The sequence below is a fragment of the Lycium barbarum genome, chromosome 1 (assembly GCF_019175385.1).
Source record: "Lycium barbarum isolate Lr01 chromosome 1, ASM1917538v2, whole genome shotgun sequence".
NCBI lineage: Eukaryota > Viridiplantae > Streptophyta > Magnoliopsida > Solanales > Solanaceae > Lycium > Lycium barbarum.
The window spans coordinates 1,593,284-1,611,392 of NC_083337.1; the positions used below are offsets into that span (position 1 = coordinate 1,593,284).

At 41.4% G+C, this 18,109-nt stretch overlaps 1 non-coding gene across 1 annotated transcript; it reads right to left on the reverse strand.

The window, feature by feature from the left end:
* Window positions 1–2,203: 2,203 nt before the first annotated feature.
* Window positions 2,204–2,310, reverse strand: LOC132618671 (small nucleolar RNA R71). The gene has a single exon (XR_009574251.1). It is a non-coding gene; the product is annotated as a small nucleolar RNA R71 (small nucleolar RNA).
* Window positions 2,311–18,109: the final 15,799 nt, after the last annotated feature.

The following is an 18,109-nucleotide window of genomic DNA, read 5'->3' on the forward strand; positions in this document are numbered from 1 at the left end:
TATGTAACTCATGCTTATGTTCCTCTGGCTACTGTTTTAAAGCAGCTCGTAGCTTGGCACAAAAGATGTCATTTTCTTTTCCGAAGTAACTATGCCCTATTTAAGTTCAAGGTAACTTTCTGCTTATTGATGTGCCGTGAATTTCGACACATTTTATGCCTTTGTAACTAGAAATGTTCCTTGATTTCAAGTGTTTTTATATTGTTTCTTATGTTATTTTTGTGTTTTATAGGGTTGATTAACTAAGGATCGAAAATGAGATGAAATGCTGAAAAAGGACAAAATGGAGCTAAGTGACGGTCCGTAACTCATGATACGGACCGTAACGGGATTCGTAATTCATATTACGGTTCGTACCATTGAACCGTAACAGGGCCTAAACTTCCAGAGAGTTTTCATTGAAATCATCAGTGTTACGGTGTAGTGTTACGGTTCGTAACTCATGTTACGGTCCGTAACATGTCACCGTAACATCGGCTAAATTTCCAGAGAGTTTTAATGAAATCATCAATGTTACGGTGGAGTGTTACGGTCCGTAACAAGTCACCGTAACATCAGCCAAATTTCCAGAGAGTTGCCAAGTAGAGTTACAAGTTACGCCTCAAAAGGACGGACCGTAACACAGGTTACGGTCCGTCGCATGGTGGCCGTAACGTGAAAGCTGACAAATGACGAATTGAAGGACGGACCGTAACACAGGTTACGGTCCGTAACGATGCGGCGTAAGGACATTTTTGTCCAGAAACTTGGCGCGATTTTTGGCTCTATAAATACTTAATGTAGGGTTTTAAATCATTATTCAGATTTTGTTTTGGAGGCACAAACCCTAGGTCTTTCATCTTAGAAGTTGTTGGAGCATTTAAGACAACAATTTCACTCTCATTCCATCTTGTAATTGCATTGTAAGTTCATTATGTTTACTTGTAAGCTTTCTTTGTTATCCAACATTATGAGTAGCTAATTTTAAAGCTAAGGTTGTGGAACCCATGATGGATATTATGTGAATGGATTTCTATTATTGATATATGCATAATGGTTGTTGATATTCATTCAGTTTTTATACTTTAGTGTTGGGTGATGATTGCAAGCATTATCCGAAGCCATTATATTAACTGTTCTTGGGAAAGAAAGTTAGTATTGGTAAGATTGAATGACAATAACTCGAGGCGTTAACCCTTGTTTAATAGACTAACTTAGGAATAAGAATAAGTCTAAATTGGCATCATTGGTCGCTCTTAGATTGTAACTCTTTTATATTCGGAAGAATCATAAAGAGGAAATACGACTTAACTGTTGGAAAACATTAAGAAGTCCTTAAGAGACCAAGTGCATATTCATAGAACAACCATTAGAAGTATATCACATTGAAACCTGAAGCATAATATCTAATCAAATTGGGGAACACAGCCTTAGTCTCTCTCTCACATTAATTACATTTTAAGTCAAAGTATTAAATTACATTATTCAACAATCAATTCAAACTATCCGGAATAGGATTAAAGCATTTAAAGACCGGTATCGCATACGATTAGTACTCTTTTCTTTCCATATTCCCTGTGGGATTCGACCCCAACCTTGTTGGGTTACTATATTTGACAACGTCCGCTTTACGCCATTAATAGGTGTAATTTGAGCGTATCAAATTTTGGCGCCGTTGCCGGGGAATACGGTTTAGAAATTACTAATTGTTGTGTACTATTCTTTAAAACTTTTTCTATTCCATCACACCTCGTTTGTTGTTTTAGTGAACCAGGTGAACATGGCAGGAAGACCCCATCGCAATCAAGGAAATCAAGGGGGAATCCAAGTGAACCATCCTGCACCAGAAGAAGAGGAGGATGAGAATGTATTTGCGGAATTCATCGACGAAGCTGATTATGCTTCAGCTGTAGTGCCACCTAGAACGGGAAATGCGAATTTCAAAATTGATAGTTCTATCTATCAGCTATTGAAACTTGAAGGCTATTTCCGAAATTCTTCGGAGGATTGTCCACTCCGACACCTGAGGAATTTCTTGCATGTATGCTCTCAAAAATCTCAAGGTGCTGTCCCTGCTGATGCACTGCGATTAAGGGTTTTCAAATATTCCTTGGCTGGCCAAGCGAGGGAATGGTATGAAAAGCTCCCCAATAATACTATTCACACCTGGAACGAGTTGGCCAATATATTTCTGAAAAAATGGTTCCTACCAAGCAAAAAGGCTGAACTTCGAGACAAGATTTTTGGGTTCAAACAACTTCCGGGGGAACAACTATATGCAGCATGGGAGCGTTTCAAATATTATCTAGCTCAATCTCCGACTCATGGATTTCCAGATGCAATCCTCACAGAGAATATCTACAAGGGGCTTGATACCATGAATCAAATTGCTGTCAACACTGTAGCTGGGGGATGCTTCATGGACAAATCCTTTGTCAACATCACCAGGTTGCTCGACAAGCTTACTACCCACAATCAAGCCTGGCATTCGAGTGATAGCGAAGTCCTATCATATGGTAGTCCCTCTGTGGCCGCGGTGGCCAAAGAAAATCATGAGCGAGATCATGCATTCGCTCAATTGCAAACCACCGTGGATTTATTATCGAAAAGGCTTATGGAGAAAGAAGCCAAAGGTGTGAATGTTATCGACGAGATGCCACCTCATGCTCTCGGAATGTACCAAGTTTCTGACGAAACTTATCTAGAGGGGCAGCCTCAATATGAGGATGCGAATTATGTCAATAACTCGCAAGGGGGTTATCAACGACAAAACTATCAAGGTCCCGGTAATCACCCATGGCAAAGACCTCAACAACAATTCCAAGGGAATAATTATGGAAGAAATGATCAGGGCAGTTCCAATCAAGGGAATTACAACACCTATACTTATCGCAACAAGAGCTCCAACCCCTACATTCCACCTAGGGGGCAAGCATCTAATTCCCAACCATGGAGAGATAATTCAACTAATAACTTTGCTAGCAACACGTCTAATGATTCTGCTGAACTGAAGAGTATGATGCAGAAAATGCTGATGAATCAAGACAGAACAGAGAGCACAATCAAGGGAATGTCTCAGGTCCAACTATCGCATTCAGCTTCCATTCAGAAGCTTGAAGCGCAATTTAGAGACCTTTCCCGAGAAGTGCATACTCCTCAACGGGGACAACTACCGAGTGATACAGTTCCTAATCCAAAAGGTAGTGGAGTGAACTCTGTGGAGAATGTACTTGCTATTAGCACCAGAAGTGGAAAAATACTTCATGATGCTAATAAAAAGGTGATTGATCAGGAACCAATTGTTGAAAAAGAAGCGCAGCCTGATGTATTGGATGATATTGTGGAGGAAGAAGCAGGGGAGGAAGTCCCTATTGTGGCCCAAGAAGAGCAGAATATTAATAACCCCAATGCACCGGTGGAAAACCAGGAAAAAGGGAAGGCAAAACTTTCCAGTGCTCTTCGCCCCTTGAGCCAATTGTTCAAATCTTCACCGCCTTTTCCTCAAAGGCTGGTGAGAAAAACAGAAGATGAGAAGTGCTTGCGGTTTTATGATCAACTCAAGCAGTTGACGATGAATATTCCTTTCATGGACGCTGTCCAAGAAATGCCTGGCTTTGCTAAATATTTGAAGGATCTGTTAACAAAGAAGAAAAAGCCATTGAAACACGATACTGTGGGTATCACTCACCGCGTTAGTGCCATTCTTTCCAAGACCACAGTGCAAAAGAGGGAAGATCCTGGAGCATTCACAATTCCATGCACCATAGGGCAGCAAAATTTTGCCAGGGCTTTGTGTGATAACGGGGCCAGCATAAATCATATTCCCCTGGAAATTTTTAAGAGATCGGGGCTAGCGATGCCAAGGCCAACTACCATGAGGTTGCAGATGGCTGACAGATCTATAAAAAGGCCAGTGGGGGTAGTTGATGATGTGCTGGTTCAAATAGGGGAATTTCTACTACCGGCAGATTTCGTGATTCTTGATTGTGCTATTGATCAAGAAATTCCTATTATTCTGGGAAGACCTTTCCTTGCCACAGGGAGGGCTCTTATGGATTCCGAGAAACACGAAATAAAGTTCCGGGTAAACGATGAGGAGGTGACTTTTCACGCAAGCAAAGGTATGAAATTACCTAGTCCTTATCAAAGTATTTCCGTCACCAGTTCTGTTGATGAGGTGGATGAAGCTGTGGAATTCAAAATGGAAGAAGAATGCTTGAGTGACGCACTATCGGCCATCTTGGTGAATTTTGATGCTGAACAAATGGAGGGATATACTGAGACAGTGAATGCACTCATTGGTCTGGGGTCTTACTCTTATGAGCCCAAGAAACTGTCTCTTGATTTAGAGAAAAGAACAACTCCTCCAGCAAAACCATCAATTATTGATCCACCGAAGTTGGACCTCAAGCAACTTCCATCCCATCTTAAATATGTGTTTCTTGGAGCGAATGCCACTCTTCCAGTCATTGTGTCATCACTTCTGAATGAGGGCCAAATCCAAAGACTCATCGCAATATTGAGGAAGCATTTAAGAGCTTTGGGATGGACTATTGCAGACATCAGGGGGATTCCCTCCGAAATTTGTGAGCACCGAATACAGTTGGAGGAGGAAAGTTCGCCAAGTGTTGAGCATCAGCGAAGATTAAACCCACCGATGCAAGAGGTGGTGAAGAAGGAGATTATTAAGTGGCTAGATGCTGGGGTGGTTTACCCCATTGCCAACAGTCAATGGGTAAGCCCAGTCCAGTGTGTGCCAAATAAAGGGGGTATCACTGTTGTCCCTAACTCTAGAAATGAGTTGATTCCAACAAGGACTGTCACCGGGTGGAGAGTGTGTATGGACTACCGGAAGTTGAATACCGCATCCTGCAAGGATCACTTCCCTATGCCTTTTATTGATCAAATGCTTGATCGGCTAGCTGGAAGATCTTATTACTGTTTCTTGGACGGGTACTCAGGGTACAACCAAATCAATATCGCATTGGAAGACCAAGAAAAGACTACTTTCACTTGTCCCTATGGGACATTCGCTTTCAGCCGGATGCCATTTGGTCTTTGCAATGCCCCAGCTCCCTTCCAACGATGCATGATGTCCATATTCTCTGATATGGTTGAAAACTTTCTTGAAGTCTTCATGGATGATTTCTCTGTGGTGGGAGATTCATTCGATGAATGTCTGGTTCATCTTGATCGGGTGCTACAACGGTGTGAGGAGACCAACCTTGTGCTCAACTGGGAGAAGTGTCATTTTATGGTCAAGGAGGGAATTGTCCTTGGCGATAAGATCTCAGAAAGAGGGATTGAGGTTGATCAAGCTAAAATCGATGTGATTTCACAACTCCCTCCGCCCGTTTCAGTAAAAGGAGTTCGGAGTTTCTTGGGACACGCTGGATTTTATAGAAGGTTTATCAAAGATTTCTCCAAAATTGCAAATCCAATGTGCAAACTCTTGGAAAAAGATTCCAAATTCAATTTTGATGAGAAGTGCATCAAGGCGTTTGACGAGTTGAAGCTGAAATTAACCTCCGCACCTATTGTTGTGTCCCCAGATTGGTCACTTCCCTTTGAATTAATGTGTGATGCCAGTGGTCTTGCAATTGGCGCTGTGCTTGGTCAGCGGCTAAACAAAATCCTGCACCCAATTTATTATGCCAGCAAAACATTGAATGGAGCTCAGCTGAACTATACAGTAACGGAGCAAGAATTACTTGCTATTGTTTATGCTTTTGAAAAGTTCCGGGCTTATTTGTTGGGTGCCAAGGTAGTGGTTCACACTGACCATGCTGCATTGCGCTATTTGATGGCGAAGAAGGATGCTAAACCTCGGTTGATAAGATGGGTGTTGTTGCTACAGGAATTTGACTTTGAAGTCAAAGACCGAAAAGGGTCAGAAAATCAAGTAGCTGACCATCTTTCCAGACTTGAAGCACCAGGGAAACCGAGTGATGTGCTGGATATTGATGACACTTTTCCAGATGAAAGAGTCTTGGTAATCTCCAATGATGTAGCACCATGGTATGCCGATATTGCCAATTATTTGGTAACTGGCATCATTCCTAAAGAGTTGAAGACATATCAGAAGAAGAAGTTCTTGAGAGACTGTCGACAGTATTGTTGGGATGAGCCTTACTTGTTCAGAACGTGTGCTGACAACATGATCCGGAGATGTGTGGCGGAATCTGAGGTGATGGATATTTTGAAGGCTTGCCATGATTCTCCGGTTGGTGGACATCACAGTGGAAATCGAACCGCAGCCAAGGTGCTAGAGTGTGGCTACTACTGGCCAGCCATATATCGTGATGCAAATATGTTGGCACGTTCTTGTGATAAATGCCAACGCCAGGGCACAATAGGTCGGAGGCATGAAACTCCGATGAATTTTGTGCTTGAGGTGGAACTATTTGATGTATGGGGAATTGATTTTATGGGGCCCTTCGTAAGCTCCTATGGCATGAAATACATTCTTGTCGCGGTGGATTATGTCTCAAAATGGGTGGAGGCGGTGGCCTTGCCTAACAATGATGGTAGGAGAGTAAATGCGTTCCTCAAAAAGAACATCTTTACCATATTTGGCACTCCTAGAGCTATTATTAGTGATGGTGGCTCTCATTTCTGCAATAAACCATTTGCTGATCTTCTTGAAAAATATGGCGTGCATCACAGGGTTGCCACTCCATAACATCCTCAGACGAGTGGTCAGGTTGAGGTCTCAAACAGAGAAATAAAAAGCATCTTGGCAAAGACGGTCAATGTGAATCGCACTGACTGGTCTAAAAAGTTGGATGATGCTTTATGGGCATATCGCACGGCATTCAAAACGCCTATAGGGACTTCACCGTATAAGTTGGTATTTGGGAAGGCATGTCATTTTCCTATTGAGCTTTAGCATAAAGCCCTATGAGCATTGAAAAAGCTGAATATGGATTGGCATGAAGCAACCAAGCTGCGGTTGTTTCAAATCAACGAGATGGATGAATTTAGGTACAATGCGTACGAAAGTGCAACACTGTACAAGGAAAAGATGAAATACTATCATGACTCAAAGATCCTAAAAAGGGATTTTCAGCCAAAGGATTTGGTCTTGTTGTACAATTCGCGCCTAAAGTTCTTTCCGGGCAAGTTAAAGTCTCGGTGGTCTGGCCCTTTTGAAATTGTAAGTGTATCCCCAAATGGAAGCGTCATTGAGGTGAAATCCGAGGATGGCACTCGGACTTTTAAGGTGAATGCACAAAGAGTGAAGCATTACCATTGGTGTATTGATGATGGTAAGGTCGTGGATAGGTATCGTTTGAAATATGGCTCTTGAACTCGAAAATGAGGTACCACGTCGAGCTGTGACGTTAAACCAAGCGCTGTGTGGGAGGCAACCCACATTTACTGCTTTGTAAGTAGTTTAAAGTTTGTATTTTCTTTGTGTTCTTGTGTGTTTTTGAGGTGCTAATGTGATAGGATTTGGAGCACTGAAGAGGCAAATCACCTACTGAGTTTTTCCAAACGAGACGCTCCACGTTACGGACCGTAACTAATGTTACGGCCCGTATCATGGAGCGTAACAAGCTAGAAAAAAACCCAGAAATCACTGAAGAATGAGGAATAGTGTTACGGTCTGAAGTTACGGACCGTCGTACATGTTACGGACCGTAACACAAGACCGTAACTTTGTCAAGAATTATGGGCATTCACTGGAAATTTCGCACCCGTTACGCCAGGTGATACGGACCGTAACACAGGTTACGGTCCGTAGGCTGTATTGCCAGGTCATTAATGAATAAGTGAAACGGGGTCGTTTGGTTTACCATAACACGTGATACGGTCCGTAACAGGAAACGTAACCGTCGGTTATGTTTAAATACATAACCCGACGGTTAAAATTTTTTTTTACATAACCAAACGAACTGCCTCCTTCACATTTTAATCAGTTTCCCCTCTCTATATCTCCCACTCTCCTTCCTATTTCTTTAAATCTCATTGCTATCTTCTTATCACAATCACTGTTTTAAGTTCGACTTTCATCCTTACAATCGCCAACAATCAGGTATTACATGTCTTTACTCTTTTCTTTTAGCTATCGATGCGAGTTCTATGATGTTCATGAGTAATTTCGTATAACATTTGTCGAAATTCGTGTTTTGGGCTGTGTTGATTTAGTTTGAATTTCAATTGATAATTTATGGGGGATTTGACAATGGTTGGGGGTTGGGATTGGTATTGATGTTGTTTAAAAGATTCGTGGGCACAAGCAATTGCTTCCCACGGAATTGGAGGGCAAATCCGATTGAAAGTTTCATTCGTAAAATTACTAAATCGGTTTGCCCACCAACTGTTCGATAAAAGTCCCCAATGAAAACTTTAGTAAAACCGGGTGAAGTCTGAGTAACTCGAGGTATGTGAGGGGATAAAATGTTGTTTTACACCATACCCATGGAGCATAAAGTTGAAAATTTTGGCCTCGTGCTTAAAACGAAAAAAAAAAAAAAACATTTTGGCCAAAAAGTTTGTATGATAATATGTTGTCCGTCGTTCTGTGTTACGGGCCGTAATTGGTGTTACGGACCGTAACACCCTTCGTAACAACTCTCAAATTTCCAGTAACTTTCTGGAAATTTGGCTGATGTTACGATGGGTTGTTACGGACCGTACCCTGTGTTACGGATCGTAACACCACACCGTAACGTTGATGGATTCCATGAAAACTTTCTGGAATTTTGAGAGACGTTACGGTGAGGTGTTACGGGCCGTAACACTAGTTACGGACCGTAACATCAGACCGTAACACCTCTCAAATTTCCAGTAACTTTTCTGAAAATTTGGGTCATGTTACGGTGAGCTGTTACGGACCGTAACCTATGTTACGGACCGTCGACTGTGTTACGGTACCTCAGTTAATGAAGTCTTTAACTTCCATCAATAAAGTTTATAATTGAACAATTTCTCGTACATCATATCTAACTTTGCCTTCCACAGGTATGGGTAAACCACGAAAATCAAAGAAGGCTTCACCTAAGGTAGCGGAAAAAGGAAAAGGTCGTGCTGCAAGCAAAGTAACCGCACGGTTGCGCGACGACGATCTAATCAAGGACGCCAGGCCTACAAAGAGGCCAGTCGCACCTGGCAAGCCAGCCCCACCAGTCGCAACCAGCCAGCCAGATCCACAATCAGAAAGTTCCTCCTCGGCTGAGGAGGCCAGAGAGTCGAGCTCGTCGAGTTCGTCGAGCCAAAGTGAACCCCAGCGGGCTATCACACCAACACACCGACCTCAACCACCCATTAGACAGCCTACTGCGGAGGAGCGCGAAAAAGAGCGCGAACAGGAAAAGAGGAAACTTGACATTCGGCTGCAAGCTATGACTGAGAAGATCCTCCGGTTTAATGTGGAGGGATCTGAAGATTTGTATAACAAGGGCTGTGAGCTGGTAAAAGGTGAGGGAATGGACCCAAGGCGGAGTATTTTCGAGGAACAGAATGTCATCTTCGATGGAATAGAAGGATATCCCGGCATTCGTGATACTATCCGATTCCACAAGTTGGAGTTTTTGAAAAACCCCGTTGGGTCCTACATACCGGTTTTTGTTAGGGAATTCTACGCTTCATATGGGGCAGCTGTATTCAAAGTAGTGAAGAAAGGGCAGCGAGCAACTCAAGTACCGGCAATGAATGAGGTTGTATTCCGGACAAAGAAGATAGATGTCTCTCCATCGGCTATAAATAAAACACTATTCTGGGAAGATTATATAGAGCCTACAGCAGCGGAAGAAGGGAAGTTTGCATACAAAATTGAACAGAAGGATACAATCCCCGTCCGAAAATGGGTAGCTTCAGTTATTGTACGGACAACAGATCCTGAATGGGCCATAGTACCAAAATTGACAGCCACCACGCGGATTTGGAAAAACACCCTAACGCCAGAAGAAAAGTTTTGGTGGCAGATTGTTCTGTTCCGCATCCGTCCTACCCAATCAGATAATTATTTGACTCCAGACAGGGCTGTTCTGGTGGCGGCCATAATATCAAGGTATAAGATCAACTTCGGACGACTGATAGCCGACGATCTCCGAGAAAGAGCCACCCAGCCGGCCACTTCCCTCATTCATCCATGTCTGCTTACGCTACTATGCTCGCGTGCAGAACCAGAACCCCTACCCCATATCGATCACAGTGTGGTTGCCAGCCATTTTTATGACATCACAAAAGGGAAAGATGATGTCTTGAGCCAGGGTTCAGTGCCTTCTGCGTCGTCTTCTGAGGTGCCGGAGGGGCCTACGGGGTCAGATGTTATACCTTTGGCTATCATGGGTGCTGAGGAAGCTGCTGCGGGTCAGCCCACAGATTCTGGGGTTCCACCGGCTGCGTATGCTACACAGCCCATGCCCGTTCCAGCGAGCCCAGCACCAGCGCAGCCAATACCCGGAGTCCCACCCGAGCTTCGAAGAAAAATAATGCTCAACCGGGAAAATTTTGGGGCAGTGGTCCTGCAAGCGGATCGCACAGACAGGCAGGTCAAGCAGCTCATGACTGAGCTAAAATTGTACACAAAAAGGGCTATTGATACAGCGCTGCGACCGATAAAAGAACAAATGGCTGCGGACCACCTACAAATCCACTCCCGGATAGATGGCATTGAAAACAGAATGACCAAGCTGACTAAGGCACACCCTGCTATGGACTTGGGCACCATTCGGACGGAGTTGCGGTCTGTCAAAGACGATGTGCAGAAGTTGAAGGCACAGGAAGTGGGTGTTGTGACAGATCAAATTCCGAAAGTACACACAGAGTTGGTACAGAGCTTATACCAGCCAGTTCAAAGTTTGCTTGGGGATGATGACATGGAGGACACGGTTGAGGAGGAGCACGACGAAGAGTTGGAAGAGGATGCCCACTCTTTAGCTAAAGGGAAACGCAGGAGAGCCTCGCCAGATCTCGAGCCCATTCTCCAAAGTCTTGATCCATATGCTGAGTTGCGCCCACAGAATGAGGAAGAGGAGCGGCGTACTTTGAAAAGAATCCGCCAGGAGTCCCGGTTAAGTTCTGACACCGCAGGAGCTACTTCTAGCTCAGCTCAGCCCATTGAGCCGGCTCACCGTACTTCTCCCCCACCCACTGCTGCTGCGACAGATCCGAGCGCCTAGTACGCTCCAGGGAGGCCCTCCATTATTTTAATGCGTTATATTGATGCTTTGAGGGCAATGCATGCTTTTAAGTTGGGGGTGTGGTATTTGCTGATTGATTGTTGGGATTGCTGTTTTAGTATACTGGATATTGTTTTTATTGTTTTTGTTTTTGATGGGTATTTTATCCCAAAATTGTGATAATAAGCATGTGTTTAAGACAATTGTTATTGTTTTGTTTTGTTGGTATTATTTTTATTAGCAAGTATGTGTTAGGAAGTTCTTCGGCTGTTCTTTGCTATGTGTCTCTATTCCCGAAGAATGCTATGTGTATGTTAAACCTAGCATGTTTAGGATGTTTAATATAGAAGTAAAGTAATGATGACTTAAGTGGTAGTAGTCCGTGTTTCTAGCATAGATATAAATGGTTTTTACAAGTTCAATGATATCCCTCCGAAAAATAATTTGTGATATACATCAAAAATGAGTTGTTGATATTGACATGTATGGTTCTTTTAATGACATTGCAAAGAAAGGGTGTTTATGCATGTGAAATCTTCAAACGGAAATGAAGTCGGAGTATTTAAACAATCCTTATACCATTGTGTGGTGAGTTTTTAGCTTCTATTTGCATATTATGCTTGCAATCTAGAACTTGCCCGGTTGGTCGTGCGTGAATTCTAAGGAGAATTTGATTGTGAAGTGGTCTTAGGCTTTCTTTGTATTAACCCCCAAGTATCTTAAATGAGCCTGACCCGTACAGAAAATGATCCCTAGTCTCCCATTTTTGAGCCTATAGACTTTTTCTTCGATTAACCATGAACTAACCTATTTCCCTTCTGTGAATAAACCCATTTGGCACCAAGTCCCTCCTTGACACGGAAGAATGACAAATGAGGCTAAAAGCCTAAGTTGGGGGTGACAAGTCAAAAGTGCGGAAAATGAGGCCAAAGGCCTGTTGGGGGTGATCACGAATATAAAGGGACATAATTCAGCGTGGATATATATATATATATATATATATATTGATTTTTTTTTTTTTTTTAGATATATAGGTATATAAGTTCTAAATAAATCCACGCTAAAGATGGAGGGTCGGAAATAATAGGAAGAATGGTGAATGAAGTCAAAAAGAAGTGTCAAGGCGAGTGAGTCACCGATACCCAAATATTCATCCTACCCGTCCCTAAGCCAATGTTACAAGCCCAAAAAGTCCTAATGTGATCACGATCAAATTGTTCAAAGTTGAATGCATGGAAAATAAAGGCAAGCCTATGGTATGTGCACGCATGGTATGCAAATTTCTTTGTGAGTGTGAGTGTTCTTCTGTCTCTTTAGTCTTCTGTCCCATTTATGTCGTAAATGTGTGTGGGAACATTCTTTGGTCTATGTGAGGGCATAAGGATTGTAGGTTTCAAAGTAACTGGCTTTCCGGAAGTTGAAATTCATGTGCATAGAGACCCCCGTACTATGATTGTGTCATTAATTGAGGTTGCATAGTGAATTGAATTTTTTCTGAAATGTGCGTCTTGTGTCACAAACAGGAGATGGATAAGAGCCTAAATATTTTTCTTGGATTGAAGAGTCCGTGCTAGAAACACATGCCAAAACCACCGTAGCCATTCTTATTTTGCTAAGATGTCGTGTGTTAGTAGCGAGTATTGTTGTAGTTGCTTGAGGACAAGCAAAAGCTTAAGTTGGGGGTGTTGATGTGCCGTGAATTTCGACACATTTTATGCCTTTGTAACTAGAAATATTCCTTGATTTCAAGTGTTTTTACATTGTTTCTTATGTTATTTTTGTGTTTTATAGGGTTGATTAACTAAGGATCGGAAATGAGATGAAATGCTGAAAAAGGACAAAATGGAGCTAAGTGACGGTCCGTAACCCATGTTACGGACCGTAACGGGATTCGTAATTCATGTTACGGTTCGTACCATTGAACCGTAACAGGGCCTAAACTTCCAGAGAGTTTTCATTGAAATCATCAGTGTTACGGTGTAGTGTTACAGTCAGTAACTCATGTTACGGTCCGTAACATGTCACCGTAACATCGGCTAAATTTCCAGAGAGTTTCAATGAAATCATCAATGTTACGGTGGAGTGTTACGGTCCGTAACAAGTCACCGTAACATCAGCCAAATTTCCAGAGAGTTGCCAAGTAGAGTCACAAGTTACGCCTCAAAAGGACGGACCGTAACACAGGTTACGGTCCGTCGCATGGTGGTCGTAACGTGAAAGCTGACAAATGACGAATTGAAGGACGGACCGTAACACAGGTTACGGTCCGTAACGATGCGGCGTAAGGACATTTTTGTCCAGAAACTTGGCGCGATTTTTGGCTCTATAAATACTTAATGTAGGGTTTTAAATCATTATTCAGATTTTGTTTTGGAGGCACAAACCCTAGGTCTTTCATCTTAGAAGTTGTTGGAGCATTTAAGACAACAATTTCACTCTCATTCCATCTTGTAATTGCATTGTAAGTTCATTATGTTTACTTGTAAGCTTTCTTTGTTATCCAACATTATGAGTAGCTAATTTTAAAGCTAAGGTTGTGGAACCCATGATGGATATTATGTGAATGGATTTCTATTATTGATATATGCATAATGGTTGTTGATATTCATTCAGTTTTTATACTTTAGTGTTGGGTGATGATTGCAAGCATTATCCGAAGCCATTATATTAACTGTTCTTGGGAAAGAAAGTTAGTATTGGTAAGATTGAATGACAATAACTCGAGGCGTTAACCCTTGTTTAATAGACTAACTTAGGAATAAGAATAAGTCTAAATTGGCATCATTGGTCGCTCTTAGATTGTAACTCTTTTATATTCGGAAGAATCATAAAGAGGAAATACGACTTAACTGTTGGAAAACATTAAGAAGTCCTTAAGAGACCAAGTGCATATTCATAGAACAACCATTAGAAGTATATCACATTGAAACCTGAAGCATAATATCTAATCAAATTGGGGAACACAGCCTTAGTCTCTCTCTCACATTAATTACATTTTAAGTCAAAGTATTAAATTACATTATTCAACAATCAATTCAAACTATCCGGAATAGGATTAAAGCATTTAAAGACCGGTATCGCATACGATTAGTACTCTTTTCTCTCCATATTCCCTGTGGGATTCGACCCCAACCTTGTTGGGTTACTATATTTGACAACGTCCGCTTTACGCCATTAATAGGTGTAATTTGAGCGTATCACTTATGCCTTAGGTTCTTGATGAACGAAGCATTCATGCCTATGATCCTTTCCCTCATGAGTCTTATTTTATAATGAGGGTGTCGACTTACAGAAATAAGAGTAAACTATGTTTAACCATGTCCCATTCTATAAGTATAGCCAAGTTCCAAAAGTGATAACTTATCCATCGCTATGTCTCTAAGTACTCAAGAGTAAAGCCTACAACTTATACTCCATGCAAGTCACACTTATGTCTCATTCGCACGGAGTTGCACTTACATTCAGAGCCTAAGTCGTACTCTTACCTCGTATGTCTATCATGGTAACACATGAACATCTATGATCAAGTCCCTACGTGTTCAGATCCTACCTGCGCTCAGCATTCAACCTTCATGTTGTAACAATCATGTTTTCGATATTCAGATCTCATGTTGATGTTCATGTTTACATGTGTTTGTATCTTATAAAAGTTTAGCACTCATGTATTTAGGTCATCTAGTCTTCATGTAGTTATGTCCCACGTCATGTGTCTCACGCCCAGGTAATCATGTCATGTTCGTGCGTATTTCCAGTACTCATGTCATTCGTGCCTACAAATTCTCTTCCAAACCCCATGTATTGTAATCATGTAATCATTCAGCCAATAATCATGTGTTCAGGCCAGCTCAGTATTCATGTTAGCCACATTCAAGATTCAATACTTAAGCTTTTGTCACATTATGCCTATTAAGATACCTTGTGAGTTCTGTGTTGGTACTTTAGTTAGCTAGCAGACATTTGAGAAATGTCGTGAGGGTCTGAATTATGAAGGAAGTCCTACCACAAATTTTGTAGATTCCAGAGTTAATAACGATTCTTAACCACTAGTCATAAATCGAGGACGAATGTTTCATGATTCTTATTCATATAGGTGCTACTCAGTTTCATGTTCCCCATGTACATGTTTCCATGTAATCACATATTTAGTTCTCATGATCCATGACCATGTTCCCGCCTAACCATATCAAGCTCTTATGTTTTATGTCATGTTTCTTTCATGTTCATGTATTCAAACCATGTCCAGCCGTATCCTTGACCATGACCCATCATTCGAGGACGAATGATCCCAAGGGGGAGATATTGTAACACCTCGTGCATTCGGGCTAAGATTTGTCTCATAAGACGGAGGTATAATGAACCCAATTTGAGTAGTGTATAAATGGTGCTTGAAACCCAATCAAGACATGAGAAGAGCCTTTGGGCAAAGCAAAGTTGAAAGCCACTCTACGGGGCATGTTTGCAAGTGAGTTTGTAGAAGGTCTTACTTCCAACGACCATAAACCATTTATTAATTTGGAATTTGGGAAAACTTCCTTGATGAAAGTTGTAGCCCTTTGAAATAGCTTTCCAACGGTATATTATGGGTCTTGAACGGAGCTGTGTACAAAACGTTATGCCCGTTTTACTAAACAGTGTTCTGTCAGTTTACGGTGGGAACATACGGACCGTAAAAATTATACGGTGGAACATACGGACCGTAAAAATTATACGGGCCGTATATTCCAGCCGTATAATTGGTCCAGAATGTCCAAATCACTGGAATGGTTTTACGGTATGATATACGGTCCGTACAAATTATACGGGACGTAAAATTGAGCGTAAAATGGGTCCGAAAGTAATTTTAAAACTTCGTTCTAAGGACTTTTCACTTCATTCTTCACACCCCCAAGCCCTAGAACGACCTTCTATTCTCTCCCATCATCAAGAACACCAAGGTAAGCCTATTCTAATCATTCCAAGTCAATTCTAAAGTATATCCTTGTAATCTAAGCAAGAAATCATTATCATAAACTAGGGTTTTCAAGAAAACCCATCTCAAGGTTCCAGAATTCAAGATTTTGGAAATCTTCTTCAAAGCTCAAGTCTTTAATCCAAGTTTTGGAGCGACTAAGGTATGTAGAGTTACTATCTACGTGTGGGAACATCATTGTTCTTCCCCACGCCTCATAATCCATAAAATTTTGATTCTCTACTAAAACTAGGGTTTCAATACCACGCTCATGATAACCCTAGGTCCTTGTCTATGATTATATCATGTATGAATTGTTATAATTCCATCATTGAGTTCTTAATATTTCTTTATGATTATTGAGAATCCGTCCGTAATCCATGAAAACCCATATCTTGTATTCTATGGGTTCTTGCATGCATGTTTTTAAATAAGATGATTATTTCATAAATATCCTACATGTCTACAAGTTTTCATGCAACTATATTATATGATTGTTTTCATGCTATGATACAAGATACATACATACTAAATACAAGTTATTTCATAAAACCATGTTTACAAGTTATTTCATAAAACCATGTTTACAAGTTATTTCGTGAAATCATTATTTCAAGACAAGTACAAGTTAATTCACGAAAATCATGGGCTTCTTAGCCAACTATATTATGTTAATGTTTTTGGGAGTTGCACAAATTACCGAGAAGGCTCAGATAGCCTGAAACTACGTAGCCACCGTAGGACAAGGATCGCTCCGCCCAGATAAGACGGTACCTTAATTTTACACTGAATGGATCCATCAGGTACCTTACTACCTTATACTCGGGCAAGGTATGAGGGCTCTGCTGGTCCGGCGAGGTACCAGACTCCACGTACCCACGTGGTGATTTACTACCTTATACTCTGGCAAGGTATGAGAGCTCTGCTGGTCCGGCGAGGTACCAGACTCCACGTAGCCACGTGGTGATTTCACATGTCGGTTTATGAAATGCTCTCCCTACTTATCATGTTTTACTTATGTCATATATATATATATATATATACCCATGCACATGCTCATGTCCAGGTTTTCAGTTTCAGTTTCAGTTCTTATCATAATATTCCATGTCCCGTGTTATTTCTTTCAGTTGCTTTACATACCAGTACATTCAATGTGCTGACGTCCCTTTTTATTGCTCGGGGGCCTGCATTTCACGATGCAGGTACGTATTTACAGGACGCTGCATCTGCTCAGTAGGATTTGCTCGTAACAGCTCATTGGTGAGCCCCATCTCACTCGGGGTTTAGTCAGTTATCTTTATTCTACTAGTCATGCATTTAAAGGTATGCTGGGGGCCTTGTCCCAGCAAGTACGTTTTCCAGTCAAGATTCACGATTAGAGGTTTCATAGACTAGTCAGTTTAGTTATGTTAGACATGCAAGGTGTTTAGCCATCTTTGGGCTCAACTCATGTTATTTCCGCATTTATGATTTAAACAAGTATTTCATTAAATTATTATGACATCTCATGTTTTATAAAAGTTCATCACGTTCATGCTATATTTCCGCTCATGTTATGCCTCATGATGATTCAGCAAGCCATGTGGTTCGCTCGGTCACATGCAGTAAGGCACCGAGTGCCGTGTTTCGCCCAGGCCATGGTTCGGGGCGTGACAACCTCTCTCCCACTTACCCCCAATCTCTTTTTTTTTTAAAAATATTTTTCTCTCACATCTTCAATTCACAACCGTATTTTACTCTCATTATTCTTCACCATAATTAGCACGATTTCTTCTTCTTCCTTATCAGTTACCCAATCTCTACAGGTAACTAATTTTCATTATGTTATTTGTTGTATTTATCTTCAATTGTTCATAAATTTCATCGACTTTACCTTCACTTTTCATTCAATTTTTTTTAAAAATATATTTTCAGCCATTGTTAGAGTATCTTTAACAAGCTCTAACTTTCCATTTTAATGGCGGATATTGATACTCCAAGCAAAAATACACCAGTGGCAACAAGAAAAGCAGTGGAGGATCTCCAGTCAATGGCCGAAGCTCAGCCATAACAA